We start from the raw sequence: 15,137 nt of genomic DNA, 5'->3' as shown, positions 1-15,137 counted from the left end.
CCAGTCTGCCAATGCAGAGATGTTAGAGATGTGGATTCAATCCCTGGGTCGGGAAGATTCCCTGGAGGAGGGCATGGCAATCCACTCCAATATTCTTGCCTGGAGAATCCCATGGACAGAGGAGCCTGGTAGGCTACAGTCTATAGGGTCACAAAGAGTTGGACATGACTGAAGCGACTTAGCATGCACACACTAGGTAGATAGTACCAGAATTGAGTTAATAGATTGGGAGTGTTGAAATAAACATGTAGCAGAATGCGGAGAAGGCGATGGCACCCCACTCCAGTACTCTTGCCTGGCAAATCCCATGGATGGAGGACCCTGATAGGCTGCAGTCCATGGGGTCGCTAGGAGTCGGACACGACTGAGCGACTTCACTTTCACTTTTCACTGTCATGCATTGGAGAAGAAAATGGCAACCCACTCCAGTGTTCTTGCCTGGAGAATCCCAGGGACTGGGGAGCCTGGTAGGCTGCCGTCTATGGGGTCGCGCAGAGTCAGACACGACTGAAGCGACGCAGCAGCAGCAGCAGCAGCAGCAGCAGAATGAGTCTATTACCAGGATGCAAGAAGCCCTCAAACAATAGAGGGGGAAATGTCAACTGGGCAGAAAAGCCAGTTTGAAGGGACTCGCATCAGCCAAATTTGAACATCAAAGTAATTAATAGGAGTTATAGATTGAGAAAAAAGGAATCCAAGAATATGTGTATCTTTACTGATATACATAAATAAATGAACAAATAAATGGGGGAGAAGGGAAAGTTTTACCAATCACCCCCACCTCCTTCCAGTCTATGCCCAGTGACCCTCTGTCAAGTTTCTAAAAGTAGGACCTGATACATTCAGTTCTCCCCACTGTTCACATTTTCCATGCAGCTATTCCTCAAACCTGGGAAAGGATGAAAACAACACCTATGTATGGGTCCCAATCCAGTGTATAAAGCACACCTGTGATGTGAGGCTTACCCTACCTGAGGTGGCCTTTGTGGTTAACTCACAGAGACTGGCAGAGCTGAGCGCACCTAGACTTTGATGGCAACATGCAAGTCATCCTTGTCTCCACAGGAATGTTTTGTGGAAAGACAAAGATTCCCATGGATCGGGCACATTTTTGGTGGGCTTATATATTGGTACAGCTACTTTGAGGTCAACTTTGGTAACATCAACCCATGTGGAGGACACCACGCCTCTGCCCCCCACACCACTCACATCTCCTCTGAGCCAGGCCACAGTGATGCAGGAGGCAGGACCAGGAGCTGTGTGTGGCTTTGGGCAAGCAGTGAATCTGCCTGGAACTCAGTTTTCCCAACTGTAAAATGGGGCCAGTCATCATGCTCTGCTGTCCCCAGACTGCTGAGAGGCTCTGAGGGGGCCAGTGTGAATCCCTGTAGAGGAGAGAGGTGCTGGGAGGTGGTGTCACAGTTTACCTCCCACACAAGACACTGCAGCCCTCGCTGAGCCCCCTTGCTTGAGCTGGCCCCACCTGAACTTCCATATTCATTAAACATGGTGTCATTACATGAAAAAATTTTTTCTAAACATGAACATCCTCTGACAAGCAATTCCACATCCAGGAATCTGTTCTACAGAAATATTTACACCTAATGATGCAAGAGGATGCTCACTGCAGCAGTGAAAACAGAGGTTTGGAACCATGTACTTGCTACTAGGAGAACAGATAAATATGGCTTATCCATACTGTGGGGTACCACGGTGCTATAAATTTTTATGGTGCACATATATCTTTACAGGGAGCATATATTGCTTCTGTAATTTAAAAAAAGTTGATGAGTCTTTTCCTTCTGCCTCATCTCAATCAGAAAAAAGTCACAAGAAAATATTTTTTAAATGTATAATTGAATCCATCTGGTTGAAGAGTCAACCCCATGGGGTAGTAACATGACATGTTGTCATGTCTGTTATAGTTTTCAAATCACTGCCTTTGATTTCCTCTATGAAATCCTTCCTTATTGTTCCTCAGTAGCATTTGAACAGAGCCCATATTCATACAGCTTTAATTATACTGTTTAGTTCGCAAACTCTGACCTTGTATCCAATTCTGACCCCAGCAGGTGGGGGGCCTAATGTGGGGAGGGGGTCATTCTGCCTCTGAAAACTTCCTATTGCTCCACTCTCACAGGCTCTTGCCTCAGTACTGAGGCAAGAAGAGGGGACAAGAGAGATGGTGCAGCCACAACCTCCCTGAATCCTCCCTATTCCTCAGTTCCCCCAGCTTTGGCTGAGTCCTAATCTCTGCTCCATCCTGTTCATGCCAGGACAGCCCAATCATCCTTTGATTCTGGATCCCTTCACTTGGCAGACAGCATGCTTAGGAAGGATGCAGTAAAGTGATTTAATTTTGGGTAGCTTCCCAGATGTTCTTTTGACCCATAATGAATTCATATGTGTGTGCATATTGCGTGCAGACTGGGCATGCTGTCTTCAGGGACCACATCTCCCTGTTTCCTCTTCCTCTGGGTGGATCAAACAAGATGCTATCCTCTCAAACAAGATGCTAAGCTCTTCTTGCAGTCATCACCGAAAATTGCATGATTCTTTGAGGGTTGGATTAGGGGAGTGGCAAGTATTCCACCAGAGAGGGTTATTGCCTCTCACTATATGCATTCAAACACCCAAAACCTTGGTGACTCCCTCCCCAGTTTCCTTCCCATCCTCTATCCCCCAAAGGAAATGATCCCTTTTAAGCTATAAATAAATAAATAAATACCTTATTTCATACATTTCTTTTTATTTACAGTTTATTGTCAACATGCATTTGTTACATAAAGTGAGAACTTATGAATAATCAAAGTATAATTATGCAGATTCAAAATAGATATTCAACACAAAAAATACAACCATAAAAAGGTTAACTCATGCACACATAACAGCATAGATGCAGCAGGTATTTCAAAGGACAGCAAGTGCTTGCTTTTTCATTTGAAGATGGTGGCCATATCATACACTCGAATGCCTCAGTTTATCAGTGCCTGAGAGCCAAAATTCACTTGTAAAAATGTTTTTCATATTGACACTGTTGTAAAAGATATGTTTTCCAGAATTAAGCCTCCTCTCAGGCTTCTTGCCAGTTTCTAACACCTAAAAACTGATACAGAAAGTATTATAAATGTAACTACACTGATTCTTAAAGGTTAAAAAAAGTATCTCTCAAAATAATTTAAAAGAATTGCAAACAGTAATGCCAGTGCTCTCCCAGATTTACTCCTGCATGAGCATCTCTCTCTGGTTCTACTTCTGCAGCCTTCGCCACACTGCCATCACTCTGCTTGCTTCCTTCCCTGGTTCTTCTACTGGTAGCTTCACTCTAGTTCCAGGCAGCTTTGTATCTTCTAACCACGCCTGCTCCCAAAGTCTTGGTCTGAAGCTCAGTCCCACATGGGCCAAGACTCAGGACACTCCCAACACTGATGAGGCTTGGGGGGCTCCTCCTCCAGCCAACAGACCCCTCTATACTGGTTGCCACAGTTCACATCAGGGTGAGCAACTCTTACCATCACCTTCTTTCCCAGAAACAGTTTGGAGAAGATTTTGTAGACAAAGTTCCAAAACAACATTATTGCTGGCATTCCTGTGTATGTCACTGCTGCTGTGTCCCTGGATGTTCTCTAGATGTTCCCTGGAGGGGGCCTTTAGAGAAGAGCAGTCAGCAAGAGACCTGGGAGAACCCTAGGACTGAGAAACAGAGATGCAGCTGGTGAGCTGGGCAGCACGGGGTACTGGCTGGAGTCTTTGTGGGTCCTGAATCTGGATATAGGACATAAACCCCACACAAGATGGGGCCCACCTGTAATCTGTCTTCTACTAATCTGGAAGTCCACAACCTTATTGGAAGGCCAGGTACAGACCACCATTCTAGCTGTCACCTGTTGCTCTCAGGAGGTCAAAAGTAAGTGTAAGTAAGTGTTAGTCGCTCAGTCGTGCCCGACTCTTTGAGACCCCATGGAATGTAACCCACCAGGATACTCTGTCCATGGAATTCTCCAGGCAAGAATGCCTAGAGTGGGTTGCCATGTCCTTCTCCAGGGGATCTTCCCAACCCAGGGATCGAACCCTGGTCTCCTGCACTGCAGGTAGATTCTTTACTGACTGAGCTACACGGGCAAAGGAGCATGAAAAAAAAAAAAAAATCAGTGAAAGGAAATGAGTCATTTAAATGGAATTAGGTCCCTCTGTTGGCAGCCAGGGTAGGGAACCTCAGACACAGTAACCTAGACTTCAGATTTCTGCTCTGCAATATAAAAAGCTTAGAAGCATGATTCTCATTCTTACAATAAGAAAATAACTGAAAACACTGAAAAAATATCTCAGATCTGTCAGAGTATTGAAGTCACAAGGCAAAATGTTACCCTGAAAACTAGAGAGATAGGCAGATACGGAAAATCACAGCTTCTAGGTAAAACTGCACAACTCAGAGGAGATTCACACCTAACCAAAACTGTTTTTTAGATAAGACCGCTCATCTGGTATCAGTTTACTCAAGCTCAGGTTCTTTACATCTCAATGCAGAAGTAATTCAGTGAGATAAAATGATAGGTAAGAAGTAGATTTATTTAGAGACACATACATTACATAGACAGAATGCAGTCCATCTCAAAAGGTGAGAGTGGCCCAGATAAAAGAGGTGGTTAGTTTTTATGAATTGGGTAATTTCATAGGCTAATAAATGGGAGGATTATTCCAACTGTCTTGGAGAAGGGGTGGAGATTTCAAGAAATTGGGCCTTTCTGACCTTTTATGGTCTGCCTCAGAATTGTCATGGTTCCTATGAGTGTATCTTTTAGCATATGCTAATTAATGTACTACAATAAGTGTATAATGAGGCTTGAGGTCTACTGGAAGTCTAAGCTTCTACCATCTTAGGCCTAGTTAGTTCTAACCAGTTAATGTTGTATCCTCAACAGTTCTGTCATTCTTTAAGGATTGTGCCCTGATCCCTTCCCTCTTGTTTCACAGGGAGTCCAAGTGGAGAAGCCTGCTGGTGGAGAGAATAGAAACACAAACTGTAATTAACTGACTGCTAGAGACAGAGGAGAAGGGCATGGTAACCCACTCCAGTAGATAGAGACAGAAGTGGAATAGTTTGAGAGTTTAAAACTCAAGGGGACAGCAGTTTTAGTTACCCCATCCACTTTCTTGGGGCTTCCCTGGTGGCTCAGAGGTTAAAGCATCTGCCTCCAATGCGGGACACCTGGGTTCAATCCCTGGGTTGGGAAGATCTCCTGGAGAAGGAAATGGTAACCCACTCCAGTATTCTTGCCTGGAGAATCCCATGGACGGAGAAGCCTGGTAGGCTACAGTCCATGGGGTCGCAAAGAGTTGGACATGACTGAGCAACTTCACCTTCACCTTCATCCACTTTCTTGAGTTTTACCTTCAGGATCCCCATTAAGTTCTCACTGTGAGGACTGGAGGAAAATTCTCTCACTCTTCCAGCAGGAACAGTGTAAAAGCAACCATTTTGAAATCTTCCAGGGCACTCAGTTCTTCTTCCAATTCTATGTAATAAAGGCCAGGTTTTAAGGAAAACTACTTTTTCTGACCTGGGGAAGGGCAATTAGCCACTCCAGCCCCCTCTAGCCTTCCTATCATATAGAAGTAAGGAAGGGGGAAGCTGAGAAGTACTTGTGAAGATTATATTCCTGGGGCCCAGGCCCATAGGAATACTGAGACATAATCATAGGACTACAGATTGTTCTGTCTTCCCAACACCTTCTTCCAACACAACCACAGATCCCTGCATAATGACAAAGATTATAGTTGAAAAGAAAATGAAAGGCTCATACTCTTAATAAAGGACTTCGCTAGGAGAAAACAAAAACAAGGACACTAGAGGAAACTGATATTTTGGACAGCTACAGCTAAACCAAACAGCAAACACTGTAACTCCCAGCCTGGTCAACATACACCATCACACTAAAGCCAGTTTACCTAGTTCCTGTTACCTAATATATCATGTTGAGTTTTCAAGAAAATTTACAAAGCTAAAAGCAAGAAAAAAAATAGTCTGAAGAGAAAAAGAAAACAACAGAACCAAATTCAGATATGGCAATTATTTTGCAATGATTGGACTAGGAATGTAAAATAACTATGATTGCTATGCTAAGGATTCTAAGGAAAAGGTGGACCACGTTGCAAATACAATAGATAATGCATATAGGGAGACTGAAACTCTGAGAAGGAATCAAAAAGAATTGCTAGCAATCTGAAACACTATTACAGAATTCAGAATGCTGCCTATTAAATGCGAGAAAATATTTGCAAATCATGTATCTGATAAGGAGTTTTAATCCAAAAGATAGAAAGAATCCATACAACTCAGTAGTAAAAAACTAAACAATACAATTTTAAAGTATGAAAAGGATCTGAATATACATTTTCCAAAAAATACATGCAAATAGGTAACAGATATATGAAAAGATGTTTGACATCACTAATAAGGAAATGCCAATCAAAACCACAATGAGATATCACCTCATACCTATCAGAATGGCTATAATCAAAAATATAAAAAATAACACATATTGGTAAAGATGTGAAGAAAAGGGAGTCCCTGTGCCTTGTTAGTGGAAATGTAAATTGGTGCAACCACTATGGAAAACAATCTGGTGGGTCCTCAAAAAATTAAAAATAGAGCTACCATATGATTCAGCAATTCCACTTCTGGTGTATTTATCCAAAGAAAATGAGAAGACTAACTCAAAAATATCTTTACAACCCCATCCCTATTCACTGCACTATTATTTACAATAGGCAAGATATGAAAACAACCTGTCCATTGATGAATGAATGAATAAAAAAAGTGCTATATCTACACAATAGAATATTATCCAGTCATAAAAAAATAAGGTAATCCTGCCATTTGTGACACCATGTATGGACTTTGAGTGCATTAAGCTAAGTAAAATAAATCAGAGAGAGGGATACTGTATGATCTCACTTATATGTGAAATACATTTTTTAAAAAGGTAAAAGAAAGGAAAAGGTAGCCTAGATTTCGGGAAAGTAGGTTTCCAGAAAGGAGAGCTAGGACCTGTGGCCCCACACTCATGAAGTTATTAGCTCCAGAACCATGAAGGGAGAGAGTCACAGTAGAATTCCTAGAGAAATATGTCAGTGATCCTAATTGACAAGAGAAGGAATGAAAAACACTAGAGACCCATGTGGCAGGCCAAAGACCTCTGCAAAATCATGTAGGATAAACAAGCATGGAGTGCCACTGGCCATGCACAAGACCTCAGAGAGAGGCACAGATGGACCAGGACTCAGGCCACTGTCATCCTACTTTCAGAAAACTGGAAGCTTCACCTGCAGCAGGTGCTTGGTGAATCTATCCATTGATAGATCTGACTGTTGAGCTCAAAGCTCAGAGGATGTCAGGCCCTATGCTGAGGGGTTGAGGATCCAATGTGGGTCTTGTGGCCTAGCAGGAAGTGAAGGCATTGATCACTTATATGCAGCAGAACCATGTGCACTAGGAACTGGGAAACTGAGAAGCCAAGTGAGTGCGTGATGGATTTATACCTGAGCAGGGGTAGGGGTGGGGACAAGGATGATCTCTGAAAGGAAGGGAGGCCTGAAAGATGTCTCATCAAGGCCTAGGAGAAAAGGCTAGAGTGGGTTGTCATTTCCTTCTCCAGGGGATCTTCCTGACCCCAGGGATCAAACCCACGTCTCCTGAGTCTCCTGCATTAACAGATAGATTCTTTTACCACTGCACCACCTGGGAAGCCCAGGAGAAAAGGCTAGAGAGAAGGAAATGTCCAGTCCATGCCACTGAACCAAGGGAGCCCCCAAGAACCTGTAGATTACAGCAGAGTTGGAGTAAGATAAGTGACTGGAAGAGATGTAGGGGCAGGATGGAGAGGCCTTCAGTTCAGTTCAGTTCACTCAGTCATGTCCGACTCTTTGCAACCCCATGAACCGCAGCACACCATGCCTCCCTGTCCATCACCAACTCCCGAAATCCTCCCAAACCCATGTCCGTTGTTTCGGTGACACCATCCAACCATCTCAGCCTCTGTAGTCCCCTTCTCCTGCCCTCAATCTTTCCCAGCATCGGGGTCTTTTAAAATGAGTCAGCTCTCTGCATCAGGTGGCCAAAGTATTAGATTTCAGCTTCAACATCAGTCCCTCCAATGATCACCCAAGGATGGATTTCCTTTAGGATGTACTGGTTGTATCTCCTTGCAGTCCAAGGGACTCTCAAGTGTCTTTCCCAACACCACAGTTCAAAAGCATCAATTCTTTGGCACTCAGCTTTCTTTATAGTGCAACTCTCACATCCAGACATGACTACTGGAAAAACCATAGCCTTGACTAGACAAACCTTTGTTGGCAAAGTAATGTCTCTGCTTTTTAATATGCTGTCTAGGTTGGTCATAACTTTCCTTCCAAGGAGTAAGTGTCTTTTAATTTCATGGCTGCAACCACCATCTGCAGTGACTTTGGAGCCCAGAAAAATAAAGTCAGCCACTGTTTTCTCATATATTTGCCATGAAGTGATGGGACCAGATACTGTGATCTTAGTTTTCTGAATGTTGAGCTTTAAGCCAATTTTTTCACTCTCCCCTCTTTCACTTTCATCAAGAAGCTCTTTAGTTCTTCTTCACTTTCTGCCATAAGGGTTGTATCATCTGCATATCTGAGGTGATTGATATTTCTTCTTGATTCCAGCTTGTGCTTCATCCAGCCCAGCATTTCTCATGATGAACTCTGTATATAAGTTAAACAAGCAGGGTGACAATATACAGCCTTGACGAACTCCTTTTCCTATTTGGAACCAGTCTGTGGTTCCATGTCCAGTTCTAACTGTTGCTTCCTGGCCTGCATACAGGTTTCTCAAGAGGCATGTCAAGTGGTCTGGTATTCCCATCTCTTTCAGAATTTCCCACAGTTTATTGTGATCTACACAGTCAAAAGCTTTGGCATAGTCAATAAAGCAGAAACAGATGTTTTTCTGGAACTCTCTTGCTTTTTCCATGATCCAGTGGATGTTGGCAATTTGATCTCTGGTTCCTCTGCCTTTTCTGAATCTAGGTTGAACATCTGGAAGTTCACAGTTCACATATAGCTGAAGCCAGGCTTGGAGAATTTTGAGCATTACTTTACTAGCATGTGAGATGAGTGCAATTGTGCAGTAGTTTGAGTATTCTTTGGCATTGCCTTTCTTTGGGATTGGCATGAAAACTGACCTTTTCCAGTCCTGTGGCCACTGCTGAGTTTTCCAAATTTGCTGGCATATTGAGTGAAGCACTTTCACAACATTATCTTTTAGGATTTGAAATAGCTCCACTGGAATTCCATCACCTCCACTAGCTTTGTTCACAGTGATGCTTCTTAAGGCCCACTTGACTTCACATTCCAGGATGTCTGGCTCTAGGTGAGAATGAGTGATCACACTTTCATGATTATCTGGGTCATGAAGATCTTTTTTGTACAGTTCTTCTGTGTATTCTTGCCACCACTTCTTAATATCTTCTGCTTCTGTTAGGTCCATCCCATTTCTGTCCTTTATTGAGCCCATCTTTGTATGAAATGTTCCCTTGGTATCTCTAATTTCCTTGAAGAGATCTCTAGTCTTTCCCATTCTATTGTTTTCCTCTATTCCTTTGCACTGATCGCTGAGGAAGGCTTTCTTATCTCTCCTTGCTATTCTTTGGAACTCTGCATTCAAATGGCTATATCTTTCATTTTCTCCTTTGCCTTTCGACTCTCTTCTTTTCACAGCTATGGACGGAGGTTGTGACATTGTACAGGAGAGGCCTTGGGGACACAAGAAGATAGCTAGGTGTTCCCCAAGAGGTAATAGAAGACCATGGCAGATAGGTCACACCCACAATGAAAATCAGATTGTCACTTTTAAGTATTCTTTCCAGGTTCAGAAGCTAGAAAATGAAAAGTGAGAGTAGGTCACAGAGATAAAAAACAAACTTATGATTACCAAAGGGGAAAGGTGGGAGGGATAAATTAAAAGTTTGGGATTAACATATACACACTACTATATATAACACAGGTAACTAATAAGGACCTACTGTATAGCACAAGGAACTATATCCAAAATTTTGTAATAACCTATAAGGTAAAGGAATCTGAAAAAGAATATCAATACATAAGTATAACTGAATCACTGTGCTGTATAACTGAAAATAACACAACATTGTAAATTAACTATACCTCAGTAAAAAATTTTTAAAGTCAGGGTAGGCTCTTGCACTGTTGGAGGGAATATAAATGATAGAGCCACCATGGAAGACAGTATGGAGTTTCCTTTAAAGACTAGGAATAAAACTACCATGTGTGTGCACTAAGTTGCTTCAGTCCTATCTGGTTCTTTGTGACCCTTTGGACTGTAGCCCACCAGGCTCCTCTGTCCATGGGATTCTGGGAAGAATTCTGGAGTGGGTTGCCATGCCCTCCTCTAGGGATCTTCCCAACCCAGGAATCAAACCCATTTCTCTTATATCTCCTTCACTGGCAGGTGGGTTCTTCACCACCAGCATCAGTTCTAATGAGGGGGATGAACCTAGAGCCTATTAAACAGAGGGAAATAAGTCAGAAAGAGAAATATAAATATTGTATATTAACACATATATATGGAATCTAGAAAGATGGTACTTATGAATTAATTTTCAGGGCAGCAATGGAGAAACTGTGGAAAATTCTTAGAGAGATGGGAATACCAGACCACCTGACCTACCTCCTGAGAAATCTGTATGCAGGTGAAGAAGCAACAGTTAGAACTGGACATGGAACCACAGACTTGTTCCAAATAGGAAAAGGAGTATGTCAAGGCTGTATATTGTCACCCTGCTTATTTAACTTCTATGCAGAGTACATCATGAGAAACGCTGGGCTGGATGAAGCACAAGCTGGAATCAAGATTGCCGGGAGAAATATCAATAACCTCAGATATGCAGATGATACCACCCTTATGGCAGAAAGTGAAGAAGAACTAAAGAGCTTCTTGATAAAAGTGAAAGAGGAGAGTGAAAAAGTTGGCTTAAAGCTCAACATTCAGAAAACGAAGATCATGGCATCCGGTCCCAGCACTTCATGGCAAATATATGGGGAAACAATGGAAACAGTGACAAACTTTATCTTTTGGGGCTCCAAAATCACTGCAGATGGTGACTGCAGCCATGAAATTAAAAGACACTTGCTCCTTGGAAGAAAAGTTATGACCAACCTAGACAGCATATTAAAAAGCAGAGACATCAATTTGCCAACAAAGATCTGTCTAGTCAAAGCTATGGTTTTCCAGTAGTCATGTATGGATGTGAGAGTTGGACTACAAAGAAAGATGAGCAATGAAGAATTGATGCTTTTGAACTGTGATGTTGGAGAAGACCACACCACTTGAGAGTCTCTTGGACTGCAAGGAGATCCAGCCAGTCCATCCCAAAGGAAATCAGTCCTGAATATTCATTGGAAGGACTGATGCTGAAGCTGAAGCTCCAATACTTTGATTACTTGATGCAAAGAGTTGACTCATTGGAAAAGACCCTGATGCTGGGAAAGATCGAAGGCTGGAGGAGAAGGGGTAGACAGAGGATGAGCTGGTTGGATGGCATCACCGACTAAATGGACATGAATTTGAGTAAACTCCGGGAATTGGTGATCGACAGGGAGACGTGGTGGGCTGCAGTCCATGGGGTCACAAAGAGTCAGACGCGACTGAGCGACTGAACTGAACTGCATGGAGAAACAGACCTAGAGAATAGAATTATGGACATGGGGTGGGGAGAAGGGAGAGGGTGAGGTGTGTGGAGAGAGTAACATGGAAACTTATGTTACCATGTGTAAACTAGATAGCCAATGGGAATTTGCTGTATGACTCAGGGAACTCAAACAGGGGCTCTTTGACAATCTAGAGTGGTGGGATGGGGAAGGAGATTCGGGAGAGAGGGGACATGGGTGTACCTGTGGCTGATTCTTATTGATATATGACAGAAAACAATAAAATTATGTAAAGCAATAATCCTTCAGTTAAAAAATAAACAAATTTTTAAAATATATATTAATAAGTTAAAAACAAGTGATGTATTTGAGTCAGTTCTAATGAGGTGGATAAACCTAGAGCCTATATTATAGAGTGAAGTCAGTCAGAAAGAAAAAAACAAATATCGTATATTGACACACATATATGGGATCTAGAAAGATGGTACTGATGAGCCTATCTGCAAGGAAGCAGTGGAGATGCAGACATAGAGAGCAGACTTATGGACATAGGCAGTGGGGAAGAAGGCTCTAGGGTGGGATGAATGGAGAGAGTAGCATGGAAACACATACACTACCATATGTAAAATAGAGAGCCAAAGGGAATTTGTTATATGACTCAGGGAATCCTGATGGCTCGGATGGTAAAGAATCTGCCTGCAACATAGGTGGCCCAGGTTCCATTCCTGGGTTTGGAAGATCCCCTGGAGAAGGACATGGCAACCTACTCCAGCATTCTTGCCTGGAGAATTCCATGGACAGAGTATCCTGATGGGTTACATTCCATGGAGTCACAAAGAGTTGGACATGACTGAGCGACTAACACGTTTCACTTTTCAGAAAACTCAAACTGGAGCTCTGTAACAACCTATAAGGGTGGGATGGGGTGGGAAGTGAGAGGGAGATTCAAGAAGGAAAGGGCATAAGTATACCTATGGCTGATTCATGTTGATGTATGGCAGAAACAAACACAGTGTGTGCTTAGTCACTCAGTCGTGTCTGACTCTTTGCAACCCCATGGACTGTAGCCTGCCAGGCTCCTCTGTCCATGGGGATTCTCCAGGCAAGAATACTGGAGTGGGTTGCCATGCCCTCTTCCAGGGGATCTTCCCAACCCAGGGCTTGAACCCAGGTCTCCTGCATTTCAGGTGTATTCTTTACAATCTGAGACACCAGGGAGGCCCCCCAAAATATTGTAAAGCAATTATCATTCAATTAAAAATAAATAAACTAAAAAAATGAAGATAGGGAGACAGGTCAGGAGATGAGTTCTCAGGTATAGGCAAAAGGGAGTGGTGGCTTGGAAGAATGGTGAGACTAACCAGGACATCTAAGAAGCACTTCAAACATAACCTGAGGACAAATGAGCTTTTGATGTCCCACCCTCTCCCAACCAGCTTGCTCCTTGCCCTGGTATCCCATGTATGTTCATTCACTCAGTTGTGTCTGACTCTTTTCAACTCCGTGGACTGTAACCCACCAGGCTCCTCTGTCCATGGAATTTTCCAGGCAAGAATGCTGGAGTGAGTTACCATTTCTAACTCCAGGGGATCTTCCCTACCCAAGGATCGAATCTGCATCTCTTGCATCTCCTGCATTGGCAGGTGGATTCTTTATCACTGCACTACCTGGGAAGCCCTCCCTTCCCTTGCTAACTCACTTCACTTCTTCCTGTTGCTCAAGATCTTGGTGCCATCTTTAACTCTTATTTGTCATATTTCAGCCTAGCCTGTCCACAAATTCTATCAGCTTTACTGGCCCAATAACCCCAGAATTGCACCACTTCTTATCATGTGGTCTGAGACATCTTCATTGGAACCTGGAATGTGGCAGTGGCTCCCCTTAGCCTCCCAGTTTGCCTTAGGACTTATCTGTTTTGACAAGCTATCCCCTCTCAGGCTGCTGAAATACAGTGCTGAGCCCACTGTCTGACCCTCCCCTGCAGCCTCTAGAATAAAGTAGGATCACCATCACTTCCTTCCAAAACCATCCAGAATGTGCTCTGGCTAGAGCAGCCAGACTTAAATTGAGGAGCTTTCTGTTTTCTTTGGGGAACAGTGAGGCCTGTCACCTAGCTCAAGTAGAGACTGTATATCAAAGCTTACCCTGGCTGCTGTTTTGCCACCTTCCCACCACCCTGGAGATGTTCAGGTGCTTTTTGGCTGTGTGGACCCTTGGACTGAATCCTATCACATCCTATCTCCAACTTGAACCATCTTCACAAGGAATTCTGCTTCTGCTCTTGAGAGAGTACCTGCCCCATGCTAGTTGTGGCCACTCACATTTTACTTGAGGCTCAGCAGCTCCTCCAGACTGTGGAAGTGGATGGGGCTTCTGGAGATTTTGATCCAGAGGGACCCTGAGCCACTGTGGATCAACCAGTTACAAATATAGCAGCCTGTGCTTCTCCAGCAGCCCTCTCTCCCTGCACCTTCTACAAGACTCCGTGAGAGACTATGTAGGGAGACAGCAATTAGCCAGGTGGTGGTGGTAAAACTCTTTTGCCCCACTCCACTCGTGTCCTACAGCTGGGATCATTTGTAGTGCTGAGCATGCACATCGTGGTGTGATATATATAAGCAGCACCTGAAACACTCTTGGAGCGGTGAGTCAAGGCGGTGGCATTGTTTGTGTCAGCCGTTAGAGAGTAAAGCATGTCTGCCTTGCTGCTGTGAGTAATGTTTGCAGTTCCTACTGCTCCTCTCACCTTCTTTCAGCTTCCCAGCTGGAGCCTTGCCTACCCTGGGTTCAGCAAACAGTGAGATACTGCAAGACAGACCATATCAGGTGTTTGCTGTTGGTGTGGGTGTAAAGAGGAGCCCAGATCAGAGCTCACTAAGGGCCAGGCACTGCAGACCAAAGATTAATATTGCTCTCAAGAGGGCCAGGCTACAAAGACATAGCTGGAAAGTCACAAATCAGTAGGCAGGGCCCCAAGACAGATGAAATGAGGAACAGTCAGGATGGGCAGATCCTCAGAAGCCCCATTAGCGTGCAGTGCTGGAAGTAGTCTTTACCATTTAGGATGCTTCAAAACTTCCCTGGGGCTTTCATGAATATGGATCCATGAGTCCCAGCCCCAAATACTCTTATTCAGGAGTCAGGAGAACTCACAGGTTTAATGGGTTCAGTGTGATTCACACAGCTGCTGCTCTTTGAGCTACAAGAAAGACTCACACAGGATATGAATCTTGGAGATATTAATTTTTTTTAAACTGCATGGAGAGTTTCAGAACAAGGAATAGAAAAATCTCACCCAGATCAGGTGAGGTCAAAACATGCTGGTGGTTAAGACCCCACATTTCCATTGCAGGGGCCACAGGTTCAATGCCTGCTCTGGGAACTAAGATCCCACATGCCCCAAAATAAAACAATAACTTGCTGGATGTCAAACTCCAAGG

At 43.5% G+C, this 15,137-nt stretch overlaps 1 long non-coding RNA gene across 1 annotated transcript; it reads right to left on the bottom strand.

Annotated features, from left to right (window-relative positions):
• Positions 1 to 3,051: 3,051 nt before the first annotated feature.
• Positions 3,052 to 15,093, bottom strand: LOC123335091. Its single transcript, XR_006553403.1, has 2 exons — positions 14,019 to 15,093; positions 3,052 to 3,693 (listed from the first exon to the last, which is right to left on the bottom strand). It is a non-coding gene; the product is annotated as an uncharacterized LOC123335091 (long non-coding RNA).
• Positions 15,094 to 15,137: the final 44 nt, after the last annotated feature.

Source organism: Bubalus bubalis, chromosome 9, assembly GCF_019923935.1.
Source record: "Bubalus bubalis isolate 160015118507 breed Murrah chromosome 9, NDDB_SH_1, whole genome shotgun sequence".
In the NCBI taxonomy this organism is placed as follows: domain Eukaryota; kingdom Metazoa; phylum Chordata; class Mammalia; order Artiodactyla; family Bovidae; genus Bubalus; species Bubalus bubalis.
Note: the sequence above shows the minus strand (reverse complement) of the source record. Positions and strands in the feature narration are given on the sequence as shown.